Source organism: Cryptotermes secundus, unplaced genomic scaffold (genome assembly GCF_002891405.2).
Source record: "Cryptotermes secundus unplaced genomic scaffold, Csec_1.0 scaffold234, whole genome shotgun sequence".
NCBI lineage: Eukaryota > Metazoa > Arthropoda > Insecta > Blattodea > Kalotermitidae > Cryptotermes > Cryptotermes secundus.
In genome coordinates, this window is record NW_019725843.1 from 146,513 (window position 1) to 170,295 (window position 23,783).

The following is a 23,783-nucleotide window of genomic DNA, read 5'->3' on the forward strand; positions in this document are numbered from 1 at the left end:
TTGTATCCCAGAAAGAGAGAATTGTTTGTGGGTGGACGTACGTACATAAACAAACACTTCATCTTTTGTACTCGTAGCTTAGTGTTTAATCAAGAAAAATAAATTAGACGGTACGTGAAGACGTGTGGCTGAAATGCGTACAGTATTTTTGTCAGATAACAATTAGAGGAGATACGTCTTCCGATACCTAGGAGAAGATTTGAGGATAATATTAAAATCGACATTCAAGAAATTCGGTTCAAAGATGAGAACAGGAACGTAATGGCTCGCATTCTGTTCTTCGTGCCCCATAATAGGGATTTTTTTTATTAGCTGAGCAACTATACCTTGTAAGGAAGACACTACGCATGGAATAAATTTAGTTATTATTATTATTGGCCGCGCCATAGCTCAAGCGGTTAGTCGCTGGCTTCCCACCGCGGCGGCCCGGGTTCGATCCCGGGGTCTGCTCAAGTGGGATTTGTGGTGGACAAAGGGGCTCTGGGGCAGGTTTTCTCCGAGAATTTCGGTTTCCCCTGCCAATCTTCATTCCACCAATTGCTCCACAATCACCCTCACCTGTCGTTTGGGGCTGGTACAATAGGCCAGAAGTGGCCGCAGTACAAGGGACTTAGTCCCTTATTGTTACAGCTGTTACTACTACTACTACTACTACTACTACTACTACTACTGCTACTAATAATAATAATAATTTATCTCTCTTTTTCTTGTTATTCCCACTTTGGAGCATAACAAATCCGTGAAAAGCTTTGTTTCACTTTAGCTTCTTAAAAATAAGGCACTCGATAGGACTCCTTGGACGGGGGATCAGCGCATCGCAAGGCCGTTACCTGCACAAACACAGAATAAACATTCATGCTTTGACTGAGATTCGAACCCACAATCCCAGGTTTCGATCGAGCGAAGACAGTTCATGCCTTAGACTGCGCGGCCATTGCGATCGGCTGCTACTACCACTGCTGCTGCTGCTGCTGCTGCCGATGATGATGATGATGATGATGATGATGATGATGATGATGATGCTTGATTTGAGCTGAACTGCGGGATGCATAATTTTTGACAGTATCAGAAATGAAGAAAAATAGAATATAGAAGCAAAAAATAGAAAGAACAGCTTGAAAACCCAAGTTCTTTCATGATTTAGAAGAAGAATCCTAAAACCGGAAGGAAGAGAAAGTTTGGGAAGACCTGTACGTCCATAACCGATCTCGGTAGCTCTGACACTGGCAGAGATGATAATTATGTTGATTACTACTACCGACACTGCTGTTGTTACAAATATTCTTCACAGCCGAGCAGAGGCGCAACTGTTCTCTGCAGTGTACGTATTTGCACAGCCAGGTGTCTGGGAGAGATAAGTTCCCCCAGTTAAGACCCCGAGTAATGACGTATTCAGTAAACCTGACAGGCTTTATATATTGACGTGGTTAATGAGGGTTTTATTTTTCATTAAATCTGGATTAAAATCTCAGATGAGAGCGATTTGCTTAATTCTGCCAAGTTCGAAATTATAACGTTATTCTGAAGAGACTAAACAGAGCCACGAGCTCTAATTAAGGTGACAACCGTGCTATCACAGCAAGGCACGCAGACCGAACAGTCCCCATGTGTCAGTGGAGAATACTCGCCCGGGTTCCTGCTGAGAAACTTAATAGTTTTAGAGTGACGGGCTACGGGCTGGACGACCGATGCAATCGCGGTTTGATTTCTGGCAGGGGCCGGCTCTACGACCCACCCAGTCTCCTACACAACGGGTACCTGGGACTTTTTCCCTGGGGACAAAGCGGCCTGAGCGTGAAACTCGCCGCTATCCTCCACCTAGTGTCGAGCTCAATAATGGTCGAAGTATAAGCCCACTCTCCCGAAAGTTTTCGTGGCGTGGTGGTTAATTGATTAAATATAGGGATAACTTTAAAGCTGAAAGCTAATTACACATTTCGCGTGCAACTGTCCTGATGTTTCGTCTGAAAATCCTTTCCCGGATATGATTGAAATGTTATTAAACAATAGACATGAAAATAATAATATTATTTATGGGTTATTCTACAGCGATGATAATACGTGGACTATGTAACATCGAAAGATAGGGCAACAGATTAATTGGATAGGATTTGGAAGGAAGCGGCCGGGGCATAATCCTCTACTTACCTGGAGAGACTGAGGAAAATCTCTAACATTCCCATGCACCATATCCGACATCCCGGCCCGGCTTCGAACGTAGCGCCTTCTTTACTACTACACCAACCCGTTATGTGGCAGGACAGTTTTGAAATGGATGTCAGGAAAATTTGATGTTGTAGAGGGGATCTACAATGAAGTAGATCGAAAGAGATTTCACTAAGAGGATTTTATGACCCCTTAAATTTGGCAACTGCCCCGACCGACTCCGTGACTCAGTTCGGATGTAGCCTATGGCTGTGCGTTGTTTAGACTCAGTGGAACTCTTGTTTCAAGTGACCAGATCGGCTCTTGGGCGCACGCTGCCCCTATCCAATGGGTATCTGAGCTCTTCCTCCGAAGGTAAAGCGGCCAGAGCATGAAGCTGATCACTCACCTCCACCTACTACGATATAGTGAAGTATGAAGGAGTGGAGGTATAGCTGCGTGCATTTTAATCTTGGCACACTTGGCTCCAGGTACGCAAGATTTGCCCCTGAGGAAGGAGCCCGAGATGTTCGTTAAACAGAAAGCTGAGGAGACATCAAAATCTGTCTGGATATTGTGGAGAAGATAAATATTTCTTTCCTCTGCCTGGAACTGAAATCTGATTCCTCCGTGGTCAAAACCATAGAGTCAACGTACCGACTAATACAAGGCTCGTCAAAAATACTTATCCTCGGTAACTTGAAAAGTTGGCCGCGCCATAGCTCGAGAGGTTAGTTGCTGGCTTCCCACCGCGGCGGCTCGGGTTCGATCCCGGGTCTGGTCAAGTGAGATTTATGGTGGACAAAGTGGCGCTGGGGTGGGTTTCCTCCGAGTACTTCGGCTTCCCCTGCCAATCTTCATTCCACCAAATTCTCCATCATCATAATCACTCGGGGCAGGTACAATAAGCCAATTAGTGGCCGCCGTGCCGAGTGGACACAGTTGAACTCTACCCCCACTAAGCGAATTAATTATTAAAATTAACTTTAAAAGTTATTTATACCAAAATAAGCCATAGAATAACAGTGTAAACAAAACGGTGCTGGTCTTTATAGGAATTTTTCGGCATAGATTATTACGTGTCCTCAGATCAAGCATGCCTTGTCGACATACATAACTACAGAAGAACAAGGCTTACCCTTTTATGTACGTTTATAAGGATGAAAATCGAAGAAAATTTGAAATTAAATTTTTTATATAGGAACCCCCCTCGTTGGTGTCTCCACCTTATCGTGGTGAGGGGGTTTGAGTATGCCAAGGACCCTGAGAGCTACCCCAGCGGTAGCGTAGCTACTGGCAGGGCCTCCCTTGCTGGACAGGTCAAAGGGTAGGCATCAGACGAAGAGAGACACCAAAAACTGATGCCGGAAGCAGCGTCATCAGCAGCGAATTGAAGCACACAGCAAATGATGCTCGAGATGGTTCAAGTTCGTATAGCAACAGGCGTGACCAGAGTGGTTTGAACGGCTGTTGTACTGCGATGTGGAAAGCAAATGGAAAAACTACCACATTATCACTTTTCCTGGATAGTCTCTACCCAAAAAGAGAAGATCGCATTAAGTGGAGGAACTGTTATGGAAGAGACTGTGGACCTGTCGTCTGACAGATTACTGATGAATGAATGAATGAATGAATTTAGGAACATGAACCTCCATTTAAGGAGTTTTGACCAACTGGGATTAAAATATTTTTATTATATTATATAATATTTTTACAATAATTTTATTTCAAAACAATTTACACAAGTACATATTAATTTGCAGGCTCTTTCTGTGTTGGATGAGTCACGTAAGCTTCAAGCTGCGGAAACGAGTCAGTGGTCTCCATTATCAACTAAATGTGAGTACAATTAAGTATGTAATATCCGTGAATTCGGACATTTGCAGCTATGTACTAGTAGAAACCTAAGTACTTTTAAAATAGGTCCCTTGAGCAGGCACACCGGAACCCCATTGTTTACACTTTGGGCCCACAGATCTCTCATTCTTGAGGAGATTGTATTAGTGTTGCTGAGAGATGGCTGTATTTCTGGATTTCACCCAGCAGTTGCTGAAACCAGGGAACTGAAATTGGTCTGCAAAATTGGGCATATAACACAGAGGATGACTAAGGGAGAAAGTTTCAGTCGCTAAATGTTAATTGTGTCGGATAGTATCCATCAGCTTATTACAGAAACTCTCTGAAATGGAAGACTTGTTTTATAAAGTGTAGGCCCCTTCCAAGAATCGTGTTTTCGGCTATTGGCATTCTGGTTTATGATACCGTGTTGTCTTGTAGGTGGATACTGACAGCTCGGAGGGACCATGTCTCCAATTCAGGGTCGAAGTGTCTAGAGCGAGGACACAATTGCGTTACGTAGGGAAGTTGGAATTAAGGTGGTACCTCCGATTAAGTTTCCTGATTCCTCACCCTACACATTTCAACCATGAAGATTGAACCAGCATATTCCTGTGAAACGTCGCTATCCGCCTATAAGTATACCTGGTATCACAACCTACAGTATCATAATACTCGTATGAACAGTCATATCGTGAAAACATCAGAACTTCACGTTTTTAATATTATTCCTGAGATATTTCACTTTCGTTGATAGATTTTAAAACAAAATTTTACTCATACACGTATGTTCTTCAATAGTAACCGCATAAAGAAATTGTAATAACTGTAGGCAACAGGGTTGGGGCGGGGCTACATATATACATACGCCTATTTAATTCACGGCTGTAACACGAAGAGCTTCTAGGAATAAGATAACTTGAGAAGTTCTCGTCCTAACTTTTCCGCGGCAGAATGCTCTGCGTTCGACTTGACCTGATCCCGAAAGCCGAAGAAACAGAAACACGAAAATCGCTATTCTAGTTACCAAACATCTATACCAATATTTCCCAACAGATTGTCCGCGGACAGTCGCCGGTTCGTAGCTCTACTTATTCCAGTACAAAATTCTAAAGGTCGTTGTATCTTAAAAAGATCTATAAAGAGCTAAAAGCCTAAAGAAATGTGAGATGGAGCCTGATCAGTCACAAATGTGGGGCATCCAGTCCACCCCGAGAGCCATACAAAATATTTTGCCATTTATTAAAAGAAAATTTAAATTATTGATAGAAACGATTTACAGTATTTTACATGTTATATTTATCTAACATTATTTGACAGTGATTTGATATTTTAAAGTAAATAAGTGTATATTTGGCACCCCCTAGGCCTCAGGCAAATGAACCTTCTGGTCCCCTTCATATCGACCTATATATATTTCGGGTTTCGGGTAAATTGCTGCTGCCATTCGCCAGCAGAGTCCTCGGTTCCGTGCCTTGCGGGACCCATGACCGTAATTTTTTCTCTCTCGACCCTGAGAGGGGAGATTGATCTATACTCATAGGCTACTTTAACAGGACTGTTAATGGTAACAATCGTTCTCTTTAATTTTTGTTTACTTTCAGTGACCAAAAACGAGTTTCTGTTCAACACTGCCACGTTTTTCCTCCCTGTGACCTAGGTATTCTTTTATGTCGCCGATGGACAGGAGAGGAGTGGGACGCAAATTTGGCGCTGGTCGGGCCCTCCCTCAGAAGTGACAAGATTGTTGTAACCTTCAGTTCCTTAGAAGACGGGTATATCTGGACAAGTTACACCATGCCATGTTTTCTGGAGCACATTTTCCAATCGCAGTGTTTAATGTGGATGACTATGATGCCGTTTAAGTTAGAATACAACACAAAGCCTTTATATTGTGTGCTTTAAATAGGCATATTTAAACTTGCCAGTAATTATCACATATGTACACTGTTGCTTGTACTGCTCAATTTGAGACATAGTACCGATTCTCTGAGGTTTAAACGCACTTATCTAGGGTACACTAGGGATCCCTTTAAATTTTCGACGCCTTTTCTACATCCATTACTCAGTCAGAAGCTTCTAAAATATGTTTGAATTGTTATTATTTCAAACTCATAGAACAAAGAACATTTGCAACTTATCCAGCATTAAACCATATAAAGACTGAATTTATGTTAAATGCTATATAAAAATTCAGTCCGTACCTCACAGGAAACACATTACTGCTTTACTACGAAGAACAGCCTGTTAATGCTGTTTAAGGGAACAATAGCTAATTTTGTGAGAACTATATGAACACAGCCGGTAACAGTAGCCGAGCGGTCTAAGGCATGTACTGTTTTCGCTCGCTTGGAATCCGGGATCGTGGGTTCGAATCCCACACAAGGCATGGATGTTTGCTGTATGTATGTTTTTAATTCTGTGCTTCTGTTGGTCTGTGTTTGCAACGAACTGATCACCAGTCCAAGAAATCCTACCGTCTGTAAAGAAATGATCACGAAATTGAGAAATCAGCCCTATGCTCCAAAGTGAGAGCAAGAGGAGAAGAAAGGTAAAAATTATTTGGAACACACAAATACACTCTGTGGGCAGAATGCAGACTACCAGTATTTAAAGAAGGTGGTACATATAGCAACCTCTGGGCCTTACAGGGTCAATTGTCTTGTATTATGTTTCTGTCTTGCATTCTTGTGACGTGACATGTACGTATTTTTTTTATTTTTTCTGAGTCATTACACTTACCGGAGCAATATGTTTTTTATGCATTATCCTAAGTGTAAGAAAACTGTCGTGCGTCTAGGAACTTCAGTGTGTCAATGTTGGCAGCAAGAGGTGCCGCGCAATTTAAATACTTGGTATGCCTGAACAGTTTACTGCGTCGAAGCGAGCGGGACGGGTTCCAGCTAGCCGTGTCGCCCCGCTGAAATCATTCCCGCCGTCGGTTTAGTAGAGAGCAGTAGCTGTCGTGTCACGGTCAGTGGGTTGGAAGTTTTCGTCAGTGCTACAGCCCGGAGCTGTATGAACACATCACATACAAACCCTCTCTAGTAAAGACAGAACTGCAGCTCGCTTTAACGCAATATTGCCTCTGATACTGACGAGTGAGTGGAAGAGAGAGGGGAGCTGATCCTCTCTTACTCCACTGGGAGCAAGAGATTCAGCGGTTAGTGGGCAATAGAGTGCCAAAGGGAGGAGACGTGTGTATTGGTTCTTCTCGGTCTACAACCGTCAAACTGGTCTTCGTTCGGGTGAAGTACAAAATTATTCTTCATCTGAAACTGGTGAAGTGAATGAATATTTGGTGTGACATTTGTGTTCGGTCCTTATTATACGTGTCGATGTGAACATAGATCTGTTAACATGTAATGGGATGTGTTTATATCGAAGCAAAATGTAATACTTCAGCTCCCGAGGAAAAGATTTTCTGTGTGTAATTACAGTTGTGCTACTAAGTGCAAGGATTCTGAATTCTGTTTTGGAATCTAGATACTTGGAAGAGACGACAATACATCGATGTTGATACTGGTGTTAGATAATTCGGAAAATAATATATTTTATTTTGTAAATATATGCGATGAACAAGTGACTGTGGAAAAACAAACGGTTTCGATATTGCAGGAACAAATAAGTATGGAAAAATAACGAACTTACATGTGATTTGGTAAGTGCAGCCGTTAAAGTGATAATTTTTTAGAAGATTGGGAATAAGTCCGTAAGTAAATGAACTGATTAATATTTTTGCTTCTGGCTTTAGTACCATTACAGCTTATAAAACACAACAATTAATCAGTAACATTAGTCTGCATAATTAGATTAATGATGTTCTTGGTGAATGGCGGATAAGCTTCAATTAAGTAATATGCATTGCGTAATTTCTTCATAAAATTGAATGCAAGAAAGAATTAGTAACTTATTCCACAAAAAATGTTCTTGCTGATGGATGCAATATTCAGCAATAAATTTTATAGTTTTAAACAAGTTTAAACTAATACATGAAACTTGATAAATTGCTGAAAATGAAAGGAATTTATGGTAGCAAATTTAATAATTCTACGAGGACTTCGGGAGTTAATAAAAGGTGCATGTCATAGCTTCTGCAAGATTTAATTTTTACGCCTGAAATGTTTTACGTCTTATACAAGTATTTTGATCAGGAAAACCACCAGATTTTGTAAATAATACATGACACGTGGGTCATACCTAATTTTCTCGTGCAATTCTGATTTCTATATTAATTTTAGATTACACAACACCTGTACGTTTAATTTTGTTCTTCTTAGTAGATTATTCACAGTGGCGATCGGGTGAGCTAATACACTACTTACATTCGTAAGGAGCGGAGGTATGATTTATTCTATGGCAAAATATCTAAAGAAGGTTAAATTTGATGAAGCAATTTATATAAACATATATAATAACTAACAGAATTACGTAAGGTAATTTTATCTAATTAACTGTTTATATTTGTCTTTAATCTTGATACTAGCTTAATGTAGGGGGCACGCGGTAGCGCACTTGGTTGAGACACTATGCTACAAACCGGAAGGTCGCGGGTTCAAGTCCCGATGAAGTCATTGGATTTTTTTTTTCAATTTACCTAATCCTTCCAGCCGCACTATGGTTCTGGGGTAGACTCGCCCTCTGACAGAAATGATTACCAGGAATATTCTTGGAATATTCTTGGGGGGGTAAAGGGCGGCCGGCGCGTAAGGCTGACAACCTTACCGCCATCTATGAGCCGATTGTCTAGAAAATGTGGGAAACTCAACCCTATGGGCCTCCACGGCTTGTTACAGGGATACCCATTATTTTTGTTACTAGTTTAATATAGCTTTTTGTAGATCAGATGAAGTCGGTCGAATGCAATAAAATTTCAATCTTATACGAGCGCTTCATTCAATACATATGCTTACCTATAGAAACCCAGGAAATAAATAGAAGGTTTTGTGAATTAAATTGCCTGGTTGATGTGTTTAAAAACTGTAAAGCGTGCATGAAATAATTTAAAGTTGACTTTTAATTAAAGTAGTCCATATCGGCTTGTTTCTACATTCTTTAGTGTTGTTACATAAATATTAGACTGTGAAATCAAAAATACTATTATATTTTAAATGAATTCGTTATCGAGCAAAATATATGCTAGTTGGAACAGCCTTGAAGCAAAAAAAAAAAACAATGCATTTCCTTACATTGGTCATATGACTGTTTATCGCAGTTAATGTTCCATTATTTTATTACCAATGACGAGTACGGACAGTATGTATCATCTCGCTGCATTCTATATGTTGGAATACGTCAACATAAATGCCATAGCGATTCTGTTACACGTAATTTAACTTAACACTATAAAGTCCAGTGGTTACTATAGGCACCAACCACTTTAACTTGCTGGAAAACTACGTTCTTCTCATAGAGTGTATTTGTGCGTTTCATGTGGTCTTCACGGTAAACAGCATTCACCAATTGGTCTTTGTGGCGGAGACGTGATGTGTTTCCTGTGAGGTTCGAACTGTATCTTTATGTATTATTTAGAAGGAAGTCAGTCTTTAAAGGGTTAATGGATCTACAGTATTCTTCGGGAGTACTAGTACTGTACTGTTCAATCATTACTTATCAAGAATAACACTGACGTTAAAGCGCCATAGTTATGATTAAAATACATTATCATAAATTTAGTTTCCAACGATTCCTTTGATTTAATGCTGAATCTTTGTTTAGTGTACGTTTATTTATGCTCTATATTCGCTTAAATTAATATCATCTTCGATTAAACCTTACATTTAAAACTGAAATTAAAATTAAAATAGTTATAAATTGCTGTTTTTACAATATGTTGAAATATTATTGAATTAAATAAGACAGTTGGGTGAGCAGTGCAAGGATTAGTGTGCAAGACACGCACATCAGAACGCACCAATCCACAATTCTTGATGCCAGTTAAGTTCTATCTTTTCTAGTCTTGTAGAACTGAGAAAGCCGGCGCTGTATTTCCGCTTTCATAACCATCAGCACTCCCAGCAGCAGACATCTGCTCAATATATGTAATTGACGTAATAGAACATCATAGTGTAAACAAATATTAACGTCTTGGAGATAACTGTTTATTTTGCATGTTAATGGCGGCAGTAGCTTAGTTGGGCTGTAATTAACAAGGCACAAATGTGTATTCAGCGTTACATGTTTTATTAGTCTGAATGTTAATTCTAAAATAGACTACTTCATTTGCTTTTCTTATCAGTTTGTTTTAACGGAATTTCCAGTAGCCATTTAGGCTGTGTTTGTTCAGTGATGTGCATCTATTTAATAGCAATTCAATTATCAGGAAGCCCTTACGGTAACACTTGAAAGTTCCCCGTGCCTTCATTTGATGGAGGAATTTAACACGGTTTAGTTTAGTTTAGTTTAGCAAACAGCTGTTTCATTCTATTGGTAAATCTCTTTCGCTGCTACAGTTAAGTTCTGACAGACAGACAGACAGCCTTCCATAATCTAATCTCATAAAATGTGACGAGGGAACGTGGATAATAGAAGTAGCGCGATGTAACATAAGACTTGAACTGTCACCTCTCTAAATTAGTGGAGATGACGCAGGAAAATCAACGGAAATTAGAATCTAAAACAGTCAGCCATGTACTTCAAAGTGAAATATTATATTACTCCTTAAATTGAGTTCAAACTTTGGCATGTTCATTCGGTGGGACCCTGAAAGATGTCGGAATTTACTTATGCCGTAAGATGTAGCAAGACCTTATACATTATCAAGGATGTTTTGAGGATTTATTTAATTTATGAGCAATTGGTTTGTTTTGTTGCATGGAATTCTTGAGCATTTTGTGTTTACGGAATGAGGAACAAAGAGGAGTGTAACATCAGAATCAAACCTTATCTGAATAAACCGCTTATACAAACAACAAAACAAACTCCTGGTTTTAGTCCACAGGCGAACTATACCGACCGAGCGACCGCCGCTTGTCGTTGAAGTTGGTGCCAACTTTAGTGGAAAAAGGATGTCGCATGGTCAGCTCAACGAATCCCCACGACCGTTAATTTCGGCCTTCTAGACCGAAGCCGCTATTTCCTTGAAATATCTCCTCAATTATCCTCACGAGGCTGAGTGGACCCCGTTGCAGACCCATCACTTCTCAGAAAATCTGGTAGCGCCGGGAATCGAATCCGGACTTCTGGACCTGTAGCCAGGAACTCTGACCACTAGACCACAAAGGCGGTCTGCATAATTTCCGCTACGGTAGTATAAATTCCTAGTACATCTAAATTTAATTTGTCATATATAATTTAAGTGATTTACAGTATTATTGTCTTTGTAGCGACTAGCATAAACATAATTTTACACATAATTTTTATGAATGCTTATTATATGTTCCCATACAAAGTTCCTCAGACGTTCGTTAGTTATCTTCGTTAAAAAGAAAACTAATCAAAGAATTCACGAGTCGGCGATGTTACTGTTTTATATTCTGCAGAAAATTAATTAAGGAAGGCTACTTAATTTTCGATAATATAATGTCAGATATCCGGTTAGAAAACCGAAATTAACGGCCGTGGGAATCCGATGCGCTGACCACGCGACACCTCTATCCGCTAAAGTTGGCACTAACTTCGACGACAAGCGGCGGTTGCTCGGTCGGTATAGTACGCTTGCGGACTAAAACCATGGACTTTGCTTTTTTTAATGTCACAGAAAGTGCTATGTCCATGGCTGAAGGAGCTGTAATGTCTCTACCAGCTCACAAGTTTGCACGGCCGCCATGTTTCATCTGTTGATGATAAGGAATTGAAACATGTGAAGGTGAGGTGGCATTAGTAGAACGTTTCATGCAAATCCATCAAATAGTCCGAAATAGTTAGGGGAACAGACACACGGGCATAATAATACAAGCCAACCAGTTGTTACAAAATAACGAAAATAGGCCAAAAACGTGCTTTTCTTATAGTCGGTTTGAAATTATTTTTGCGTAGTTGTGTTATTCTTCATGTATTAAATTCATGCATAAAAAATAATGGAATCTATTCAAAATTGTTCAAAATTTTCTGTCAGATACAACAGAGTTTTCTTCGAACCAGTTAAGATACTACTATGCATAGTGTTCACAAAGGAGTTCTGCATGCAGTAAGTTTAAATGTTTGTCTTTTGTATTCTATCATAACATTGAACTTCATTTGATTTTTAGTGTCGTTGCCTGTCACCAGTTACATGCTTTCTTTCCGTTCTATACTTTTTGCACAAATTTGTTTGGGTCGTGATGAAATAATTCTATAATAAATTTGCAAGTAATTATTATAAAATTTACTCATTCATTGCTTTATTCAAGTACACTGTCAGTAAGTCAGGCTATAGGCCGCACCATAAGCTCAAGCTTTTATTCTCTGGCTTCCCACTGTGGTGGCCCGGGTTCGAGCCCGGATCTGGTCATGGGCGATTTGTGGTGGACAAAGTGGAGCAGATTTTTTCCGAGTACTTCGGTTTCTCCTGCCAATTTTCATTCCACCAATTGCTTCACAGTCACCACCATCTATCATCTTGGGCTGGTACAATAGGCCAATAGTGGCAGCAGTACCAAGTGGTCTTAGTCCCACCCCACTAAGGAAAAACAGTCAGGCTAGAGACCTCTGATTTCGAATAGAAAGATGAACTGAACTTGATAATAAATAAATAGTCGCTATGTATATTGAGAGAGACCGAGGAAAACAAAAAAAAATCGTTAAGTTTTCGGGTGTTATTAGTGAAATTTCAATGCCGATTCTCCCAGTGAAGTGGCAGTGTTGCTCATTCCACCGCTGTATGTCTGTATATAATTTTAACGCATAAATACTTGTTATTTTATGGATTATGGAAGACAAAATATTGATACTTATAAAGGTATTTTAATGTCAAATGTTGCTGCGATTTGATTTTTACCCCAGTTTAAATTTCTGAAGTCCTGCTTCATGTTTACAATATTTATGTCTCATTTGACTGAGTTGTTAAATTTGCTTTTTTTTTTGTAACTATTTGTGTACTAATGCTGCGAGTTAGGAATTTATTTAACCTCGAATGAAATCAGTATCTTGAGTAAATTCTCTTGTAGAAATGGAAGCCGGAACGTGACGCAGACTGCTGGCTCTATCTACGTCACGATTTGCTCATGCGTGGATATTTGCTATAGGAACTGATCGGAGGTGGGCGAGAACATCTGCGATTATTCGTGCGTCACACTCATACACAGAAATATATGTACGAGTAGATCTAAAGAAGTTGTCTGCCTTTCCGTGTCCTGCCATAATCCTGTGCTTCCCAGGAGACTATACGCAGGATGATGCGTAAAGCGCCCTATTTCCACCACTATCCAGTTATAGGAATATAGCGTTTAATGCATAAAACGATAAATCTCGTATTTATGGTGCATATCACCATATGGCATCAAAGTGGCGTTCTCCCACTGACGGATTAGAGCGTCAGGCCTGTTCGCATTTTCAGAATTAATCCAAAAATATGTATCTTCAGAAATTCGGTAGGATTTTTTGGACGGTAAATCACCCCGTCGCAAGGCACCTGCACTGAATGAAACACATCCATATCTCAAGTGGCAGTGGAAGCCATGATCCCAGTGTTTGAACGGTTGAAAGGATTTCGTACCTTAGACTGAACGACCACTGTGATTGGTCTCGTTACAGTGGTAAATGATATTGTGAAATACCAGCTCAAAGCCAGAACCGTGGAGCCAAAAGAGACGACCGTTTCTAAGCAATGGCTATGTAAATACGTTTCCACAGCAACGGACACCCGCAACAATAAGGGAACTGTTGCAAGCTAGTTCTGAGTAGGAAGACTGTTGCAGCGACTGATAGCCAATGGTGGCCAGACACGGTTAGGCACTCTGACCAGGAGTTGCGGCCATGAGGAGCTATGACACAGTTTGTAGCCGGCAAGGATGTCGACACGGAAGCTGAGGAATCCCCATTATTAGAAGTCGTTACCAAGCAAAGACAGGCGAAGCCACAGCAAACTGAGAAGAGCCAGTTCATGCTCTATTGAATTGTAGTGTGCTTGAATTCGCCATAGTGCTATAATTAATTGCAGTTGCGTGTTGTAAGAGTCCAATAAGTCCAATTACCAATCCAAACCCCGACTTTAGACACTAATCACGTGAGAGTATAAAAATGTGTGTTAGTAGATGCTAGATCCTTTGGACTTCAGAGACTAGATTCGGTAAAGATAAGTCAGTATTTTGAAAAAGTTAATTAGTTCCGTCCAGTGTGACTGGTTAACCAGTCACACTGGACGGAACTATTTAACTTCTTCATAATATTAGTGTGACGGACCAGAATGAAACAAATCAAAGTCAGTGCTTGTTTCTTGCAGTGACCTGTTGTTTGCGCTACCTGTTAAGGCCACGAAACATGCCTGGAGAGAATCAAATTAACAAACACGTAGTCACAAGCTTTAAGCACAAGATTACTGATGATGAGTGGCAGAAAAAACAAACAGTTTTATTAGCTGAGCACAATTTATTTTTAAGGGGAAACTGGGATATGAACTTATATTAAAATTTTATAGGCATTATATTGTAGCACGTAGACCAGTTGTTAAACAATGACTGTAAATAACGCCCGTTGTTATGCAACAGATCCATACCACACATCAATGAACTAACTGGGAAGATGCGTTCTTTGCGCGGTCCATGCGACAGCTGCGTGACTCAACATTAGAATAACTGTTGGGAGAGGTTTTCTATGCGGTCCGTTCCGAGGTGTTATAAGCTGGTCAAGTCTAGAGTTGACAGTCGTCAGCCGGTAAGAACGCAAGCACGGAAGCAGAGATACCAGACAGCCGGTGAATACACAACAGGCTGAGAACTAGCGATAGCGCTGTAGTTACTATCTGCAAGTGTTCAGTAAGTCCAATTACCAATCCAAACCCCGTCTTATAATGATACACGTGACAGTATATTAATTTATTTGTAAGTAAAGTAGAAGGAAGAAATGATAAATGCACCGAAATTTAAGCTGACATGTGTCAACAGGTCACATATTTCCAAAATTCACAACAAGATCCGGACAAAAATGGAATTCAAGACTAACGATGGCGTACTGCAAATATCTGTTCTGTGATGTTTTTCGTAATACGAGTATATAAGTCTTTTATAAAACTTCCGTTTCTTCTAATTATACATAAAATTATTTAGTCGTTTTCTTCCACCAGTAGATAAAAGGTAAAGCTGTCCCTGAGCTTAATTACCGTATTTACGCATGTATAGGCCGCGTGCGTGTATAGGCCGCAGCACAATTTTCAGACAGAAATTATAGAAAAAAATAATTTTCTTGGAATATTATTTCAGGAGTAGAACACCCTGTATTACTAATTATGAATATATATTTTTTTAAATGAAGTGTGATTTCGAATATTTCGAATATAAGCCGCACCCCAGTTTTCCTCTTGAATTTTTGGCAAAAAAATGTGCGGCCTATACATGCGTAAATACGGTAATTAAACATCATACAATTCAGATGTATGGGGAAGTGGAGGAATAGTGTCACCAATTTTAACCTTGACGCTAGGTGGTGGCGAATGGGCAGCATTACTCCCCGGCCGCTTTACCCCCGGGAAAGAACTTACGGTACCCATGGATAGAAAGATGGGTGGGGTCCATGTACGGTCTGGACACTAGGGAGAGGATACAAATCTCTTACCACTGCCCGGGTTCGAATCCGGATTCGTCAGTTTTCGAGTACGTGGGCTAGTTACTGTATCGACTGAGCGCATCGCCATTAAGTCTATATCAAACTTTCTGTTCCTCCAGTTTCTTGAAACGTGTCTTCAGTGAAGCGTTCACCAACGTAGTGACATAATCTTATTACGCACTTGTTAATGTCTGTACGGGCCTACATCTCATAATGGAGATATGAATAGAATAATGGCCCCTACAAGCACTCAAGGAGAAAATGTCAAGGTTCGCATTGACCTGATATTTTAGCCATGTGAGGCGTGGTGTTGCTGTGTATCTCAGCTGCTTTAACATTAAAAATACTTTGAGTTTTGTTCGCAGGTTTTGTTTATATGACCCCCCTCTGTGGTCTAGTGGTCAGAGTTTCTGGCTACAGACCCAGAGGTCCTGAGTTCGATTCCCGGCGCCATCAGATTTTCTGAGAAATAGTGGGTCTGGAACGGGGTCCACTCAGTCTCGTGAGGATAACTGAGAAGTTATTTCAAGAAAATAGCGGCTTCGGTTTAGAAAACAGAAATTAACGGCCGTGGGCTTTCGTTGCGCTGACCACGCGACACACTCTATCCGCTGAAGCTGACACCAACTTCGCCGACAAGCGGCGGTCGCTTGGTCGGTATAGTTCGCTTACGGACTCAAGCCACGGAGTTCTTTGTTTTTTTATTTTGTTTATATTTTTGACATGTTTCTCAAAATACACAGCGAGTGGGCTTACTTCATAAACAGCAATAGCCGGTTTGTATTTCTAATGAAGATCCAAAAGTTTTTTCTGCAGTAGGTACTGTATTTTTAAATGTTACATATATAAATTTTTGAATCAAAGGGTTAAGATATGTATCATGAAGGCTTAATTAAACACCACTCCATGAAGACGTATGGGGGAGTGGAGTATAACTCCACAATTCTTCACCTCGGCATTGGTTGGAGGTGAGTGGTCAGTTTGGCGCTCCTGTCACCTTATGACCCGGGGAGAATTTCCGCGATGCCTTTTGGATAGGAAGTTGGATGTGCCCAGAACCGGTCTGGAAGTTATGGAGTAGAGGCAAATCGTGCCCCTGTCGGTAATCGAACCCCAATCATTCATCCCGTAGCCCATCGCTGTACCGACTGAGACCCCGACTTCGGTTTAAGATATATATATCTTCATTTAATTAAATCTTAGCCGTGTATATACAGTGTTTACGATGTGCAGTCTGTTGTCATCTCTGTGTAATATAAATATATTTAAGGATCATTCTGCTTTCATATCTCTCCGCCTTTCTGTCTAGTAAAAGTTCCATTGTGGTAAGACGTACGTACAATACTGGAAGGGAGCTGCCTCGTTAGTTAGTTGTGCCCTATCGTGTTATGGCCCCTCGTTAGGGAACAGGAACCGTGGTGGAAGTATGTACGTTTTCCACTGCTCAGGGGTGAGCTACCCCCGCGTGCCTGCCACGCACGACATCAAACTGAATATAAACTCCTACATGAGGCTGTTATTTTGACCAATTCCGTGAGATAATTATTTTTAATGAACTAATTGTCATTCAGCCAGAAATTCCCTGAGTTTTGTGGAATCTGAAGGCTCGTTATCGTGTCCACAAGAGTCCATCAGTGGATCCTGTAAAATAAATACAGTCCAAATCCTAACGCATTGTTTGTTAGAGATCGCTATAAGATATTCTCACCCACACGCAGGTCTCCGCAAATTGTTTCGCCTCTTCAGGGTTTCGATTAAAGTCTTATATGCACGCCTCACCTCTGCCACGCTTTTTACCCACTCCAACTAATTTACTTTCCTTAATTTGATAACCGAATAATATTTCGTGAAGAGGACAGCTATGGATGTCATCATTATACTATTTTCTTCAGCTTTCCTCTACTTCCTTCCCCTTAGATAACTAATATTCTGCTGAACGCTGTTCTCTGTCCTCCTCAGTATGTGTTCTCCACCTGGGGTGAGGGAACAAGTTTCCTCAAAATACTGTATAGAATTACAGTTAAGTAAATTTCAGTGTTGTTGCACTGTTCTACAATCTGGAAGGTAGCGGGTTTAATTCCCGATGAGGTCACTGGATTATTCAGTTGACCTAATTCTTCCAACCGCAATATGGACCTGGGGTCGACTCAGCCTCTAACAGAAATGAGTACCAGGAATCTTCGTGGGTGGGTAAAGAGTGGCCGGCGCGTCAGTCTGACAACCGCACCGCCATCTGTGAGCCAACTGTCTAGAAAATGTGAAAACTTGAATGTCTCACAACCTTATGGGCTTCCACGGCCTGTTTCAGGGCTAGCTTTACTTTTTACTTAGACAGGAGAACAAAATGCGTGAACTGATTGGTGGCACATATTGTGTGAATTTAGTATTCGTGGGTGTATTTATGGCTATTAATATCGTTATGAAATGTTTGAAATTTACCGTACTTTCCAAGGGTTCATTAGATGTCTCTGTTTTATGATTTTATCCCACATTCTGCTCATGATACATGGACATAAGATATGTACATCTTCTCTCATTGGCTTCTACACCCGACCGGTGGCCGAACAAGTATTCCCACATCTGCTCGTACATTGCCGTATTCCACTTCTTTCGGATAGCAACGCGCGCATGCATTTCTCATTAACTTCCAGACCCATGTTTCCCAGTTTAATTTCGCCAAACAACAATTTCCCATTCGAAAACCTCCTGTGGAATGTCCAATGAAATTCTTAAAAACGAAACTAAAAATCTGGGACACAAATAAGTAAGGATAATAATAATAAATTATTATTATGGCTCTACAGCCCTTTGTTGGGCCTTCGCCACTTTTTCAGTTTCTTGATCCCGTACACAGACGGCAGAACTCCTTGGACGGAGTATCAACCAGTCGCAAGGCCGCTACCTACACACAGGGCAACATAAACACAGAATTAACGTGAACATACATCCATCCCTTGAGTGGGATTCGAACCAACCACCACAGCGTTCGAACAAGCGAAGAATGTTCATGCATCAAACCGCGCGGTCACTGTGATTGACACAATAATACTCGCTAAAGAGACATGTGATGAACACATTTAACTGCAGGTATTTGGAAACAGAAATAACTTTTTTATTTATATGAAACATGACACATATTTACAATTTATCGTTTTTTATATTTTAATACAACTTTTTTATTTTCACATCAAGGAACCCTGGGGTTCGGCAGAAAACCGTGCTGGAGACACTGTTACCGGACAATGTCTTTCTTATATTCTTTATATCGTGAGGGTGTGAGGGATGAGACTGAGTCCACTTGGTACGCCGGCCACTAATTGGCCTATTGTACCAGCCCCGAATTACGTGTATATGTGGAATATTAGGTTTAATGAAGATTGGCAAGGAAACCGAAGTGCTCGGAGGAGACCCACTCCAGCGCAATTTTTTCCACCACAAATGCTAAATGACCTAACGTGTGATCGAACTTCGGCCGTCGAGCTTGGAATTCAGCGACTGACCGTCTGAGCTATGACACGGCCTCGAGTTTCCATAATAACATTTACTAGAGTTTCTGTATTTCTATGGCACAGTAAATTAAAGCAGCCCGCTGGAAGCTGATGTATCCTATGGAGTGTTCTGATAGCTTGGGATCTTTGAATGGAATGCGAGATCATTGGATTCTTTGAAGATGGACCTATTCTGTTATATCTGAGTATACTTATAAGACTACTTGTCTTGCAGAAAGATTTGCGCCTTTTGTATGAGCCAGAATTATTTAAGCCTTATTATCACTAAAATCGTGTGAGGTGAAATAAGAATTTTACGAAATCTAAAGAAAATTTCAATATAAAATTTGAATATATTTTATTTGATTTAAATTAAGTGAACTACGGCGTGTGCTAGTTTAGCACATACCAGTTAGACCACGATTATGGCGTTTTGAATCATGAAGCGTGCAGTCCCGTTTGTGTTGAATAGATAATATCAGTGCAGTGTAGCAGTTTCGGCATAGTAAGGCACCTGAAGATGACAATTTAAGGGTCGAAACATGTGTCGAAAGTGAAAGTGTAAGAAATAAGGAACGATTTGTTGCATTGTTTGTTGCATTGCTGACGGACTGTGTAGTACATAAACAGTTTTAAATCACGAAAACCGGTTCCAGTACTAGCTGGAATTTTTGCAGTATTATTAACTGATCGAAACTTAATACACATTATCCGGTAAACTTGGGAACAAAGACTTTACTGATTTTAGGTTCCTTAGCCAAAAAAAATGACAGAATTATCATATTTGTCAGCAGAAAAGGTCTTGCAAAGCAGTTGTTTCATACAATTAGACTTTCTTTCTGTTTCCACAATTTTACTCTTATATACGTAACATAAACTCGTTAAACTATTGCAATTGGGAGTGGAAATGTGTTCTTCATCTGCCACTTCGTCAGTGTCATCATCAGTATACATACCCTTATTAGGATGCAGAGCCATGTGAAATATTTCACTGTCAGTGAGTTTGAGAACGGCAGCTTCGCGGCTTACATTTAAACATTCCTCTATGGCCTCTTCAACTAACTTCATCTTCTCCTGGAAAGTCACTTCTCTTACATATTCTAATACATCAATTACAACGTAAGAACCATCTGGATTTCAGGTCCATCCACGTTTTTGGGTTCAGAATGCTGGGTCGCGTACTGTACACCATTTGGGATCTCTCTTGAGAGGAAACTCAGCTTGTATCAACCCTTCCTATTTGTATATTTCAGTCTACTTGAATTCTTGAATAATCTTATGTTTGCTGCTGAAGAAGAAAGAGGTACATGCTAATTTAGATATAAATTTTGTTACAATATCAGTCAGGAGATTGGAGTTTGCATTATGGGCACAGCACTTATTTACTGTCAGAACAGATGTAGATGTCCTACATCCGCAACTACGACTGCTGCGTTTCCAGTAGGGATGAAAATCATTAGATGATTAGCAATAGCATGTGATTAGAATTAACATACACTAACATGTTTATGATCATTAGAATTTGTATTCCTATTTCCTGTAGAATTATTCTCTTTTTCACTTGCTCTACAGCCCCCTTGGGTCCTGGCCTCTGATTTTTCAGTTTAATGATCATTTTATAGAGGGTAGGACTCCTTTGACTAGTGACTAGTTCGTCGCATGGCCTACAGGACAACATAAACACAAAATAAACACATACACATACAAAACATCCATGCCCTGTGTGGGATTCGAATCCACGATCCCGGCTTCCGAGCGAGCGAAGACAGTGCATGCCTTAGACCGCTCGGCTACTGTGACCGGCAGTGTATAAGAATAATATATAAGAATTTAGTTCGTACCTCACAGGAAAGAGATCCGAACCCACGATCCCGGTTTCAGAGCAAGCAAAGACAGTACATGCCCTAGACCGCTCCGCTACCTTGACTGGTTGTAGAATCAAATAGAATAATCGAGTTAGTTCGTTTGTTAGATAGGTCTTAAGCGGAACGGTGTTGCCCAACTGCCACAACAGGCGGAGTGTTGACTGCCGCCGTGTTTAGTTCTGATACGAAGGAATTAATGCGTTTTTCTATGAGCTTCATTAAGAAAAGGAGTTGTGAGCGGTGAAGAGGAAATAGGTCGATTACGTGGCACAGAGACGATAAACGTCTCAACACATGTCGTTCTTGTATTGAAATAACAATGTCGAAAGCGAATGTAATCATAGAAATGGGTGTTCGGCGAAGAATATGTTTCGGAATTCCAGAGCAGCTTCAAGTATAACTGTTTTTGTAATTGTCCTCATTTTATTCCATGCTTTATTCAAATGATATTTTAGTCGCAGAGCTTATTTAGCGTAGAATGGGATGAGGATATGATTAATTATGATGAACTGCAATGGAAATTTGGAGAACTACTGCGCATTTCATTTGGAAGATCTGTGTGACAGATTCTGGAGTAGACATAAGGTAGTTACATAATCGCAAACCTCCCGGAAAGCCATATCGAAATAATTTCTGGGATTGTGCTGCCCTATGCCCCGAATGCTTATGAAGTTCTGTGTGGAGTGCAGTTTCTGCAGTTCATAAGCCTCTCAAATAAACATTTTAACAAATAACCTACCGAATTCTTAAGGAGTTCTGCTCGAGGTACAGTCTCTGTCGTTGATATTTTTTTTTCTTTGGCACTACAGCCCCAGTGGGCCTAGGCCTACCTCCATGAACTCCGTTCACTTCGGTTTTTCTAGATCTTACACCTACGGTAGGACTCCTTGGGCGAGTGATCAGCTCGTCGCAAGGCCGCTACCTGTAGACAAACACAGAAAAATGCACACAAACATCCATGCCCTGAGTGGGATTCGAACCCACGATCCCGGCTTCCGAGCGAGCGAAGACAGGGCATGCCTTAGACCGCTCGGCTACCGTGACCGACCTGTGGTTGATATAGCCTCGGTAAATAAATTACAAAGTCCTAGAGCCAACCGAAGTCCTGTGCAGTCCTGTTTGAGCTGCAGTCCCCGTGGTTGATACAGCCTCGGCAAATAAATCGCCCAACCCTGGAGCCTACCAAAATCTTGTGCGTTCCTGCTTGAGCCACATTCTCTGTAATTAATACAGCCTCGTTAAATAGGTCACCCAGCAACAAGCGTGTCGAAAACCTGTACAGTCCTGCTTGATTTACGGTGTGTGGTTGATACAGCCTCGTTAAATAAACCACACTGTAATCAGCATGTCGGAATCTTTTGGGATTCTGCTTGAGCTGCGGTCTCTGTGGTTGATACAAACAAAAATAAAAAACAAATTCTGTGACTTCAGTCCGCAAGCGAACTATACCGACCGAGGGGCCGCCGCTTGTCGGCGAAGTTAATGCCTCTGTGGTCTAGTGATCAGAGTTCCTGTCTAGAGATCCTGAGGCCCCGTGTTCGATTCCCGATGCTACGAGATTTTCTGAGAAGTAATGGGTCTGGGACAGGGTCCACTCACCCTCGTGAGGATAATTGAGGAGCTATTTCAAGGAAATAGCGGCTCCAGTCTAGAGAACCGAAATTAACGGCCGTAGGGATTCGTTGCGCTCACCACGCGACACCCTCTATCTGCTAAAGATGGCACTGTGGTCAATACAACCTCATTAAATAAACCACACCTCATTCAGCGTGTCGGAAACTAGTGGAGTTCTGCTTGAACTACATTTTCCGTAGTTGATACAGCCTCGGTAAATAAGCCAAGCAGTAACGAGCCTGTAGAAAGCTTGAGCAGTCCTGCGTAAGTACTGACTTTGTGGCTGATACAGCCTCGTTAAATGAGCTGCCCATTCCCGAAGGATACCGGAAGCTTGTGCAGCCCTGTTGCGCAAGCATTGGTTTGGACTTACCGGCTGAGCCCTCTCTGGCTGCCCCTTCTTTAACGAGCCGATGGCTGTCACTTGTTACACTAATGAGGGAGGCTGGCGGCTCCACCAGAGGGGAAGCTCATTAACAGATAAGTGCCGGCGACGCCGGGCCCTTCCATCCTCGGAAACACCCGTGTGTGTTTGCCAGCCCGGCAGACACGTTAATTTAGAGAACATAGGAAACCTTATGATGAAATGCTTTCGGAGGATAATGAAGTACTTTATGTCAAGAACATACAAAATTACAGTGCATTATTTGAATTTATGGATCTTCGAATTGCTGGCAGTGATTATACATGTATATAATTCCGCGTTTCACCATTGCGGAAGCACTGCTATAAAAATTATGGGTGGAAGTGTGAAAGTGTGGAAACGTTACTGTGTAATGTGGATAGTTTTCTAGAGCGTTAACATTTTTTTTTCCTGTGGCGCTACAGCCCCAATTTTGGCCTAGGCCTACCTCTGTGAAACTCTCGGTTTCACTTCGGTTTACTAGATCTTACACATACGGTAGGATTCCTTGGGGAAGTGATCAGCTCGTCGCAAGGCCTCTACCTGTAGACAAACACAGAAAAACGCACACAAACATCCATGCCCTGAGTGGGATTCGAACCCACGATCCCGGCTTCCGAGCGAACGAAGAGCGTGTATGCCTTAGACCGCTAGGCTACCGTGACCGGCATAGCATTAAAATGGAAAAACTAATTTCAAGTGGCATGTAAACTACTCTATTCCTCTAAATATGAAGGGAAATGGGTATAAACC

At 41.0% G+C, this 23,783-nt stretch overlaps 1 protein-coding gene across 1 annotated transcript in view; it reads left to right on the forward strand.

Annotated features, from left to right (window-relative positions):
• Positions 1-6,855: 6,855 nt before the first annotated feature.
• The window catches only part of LOC111863650 (LIM/homeobox protein Lhx3), a 507,864-nt gene continuing 490,936 nt past the window's right edge, over positions 6,856-23,783 (forward strand). The window contains exon 1 of the mRNA XM_033751147.1: positions 6,856-7,642. The gene's annotated coding sequence lies outside the window, so the exon portion shown is untranslated. The remainder of the gene's footprint in view (positions 7,643-23,783) is intronic.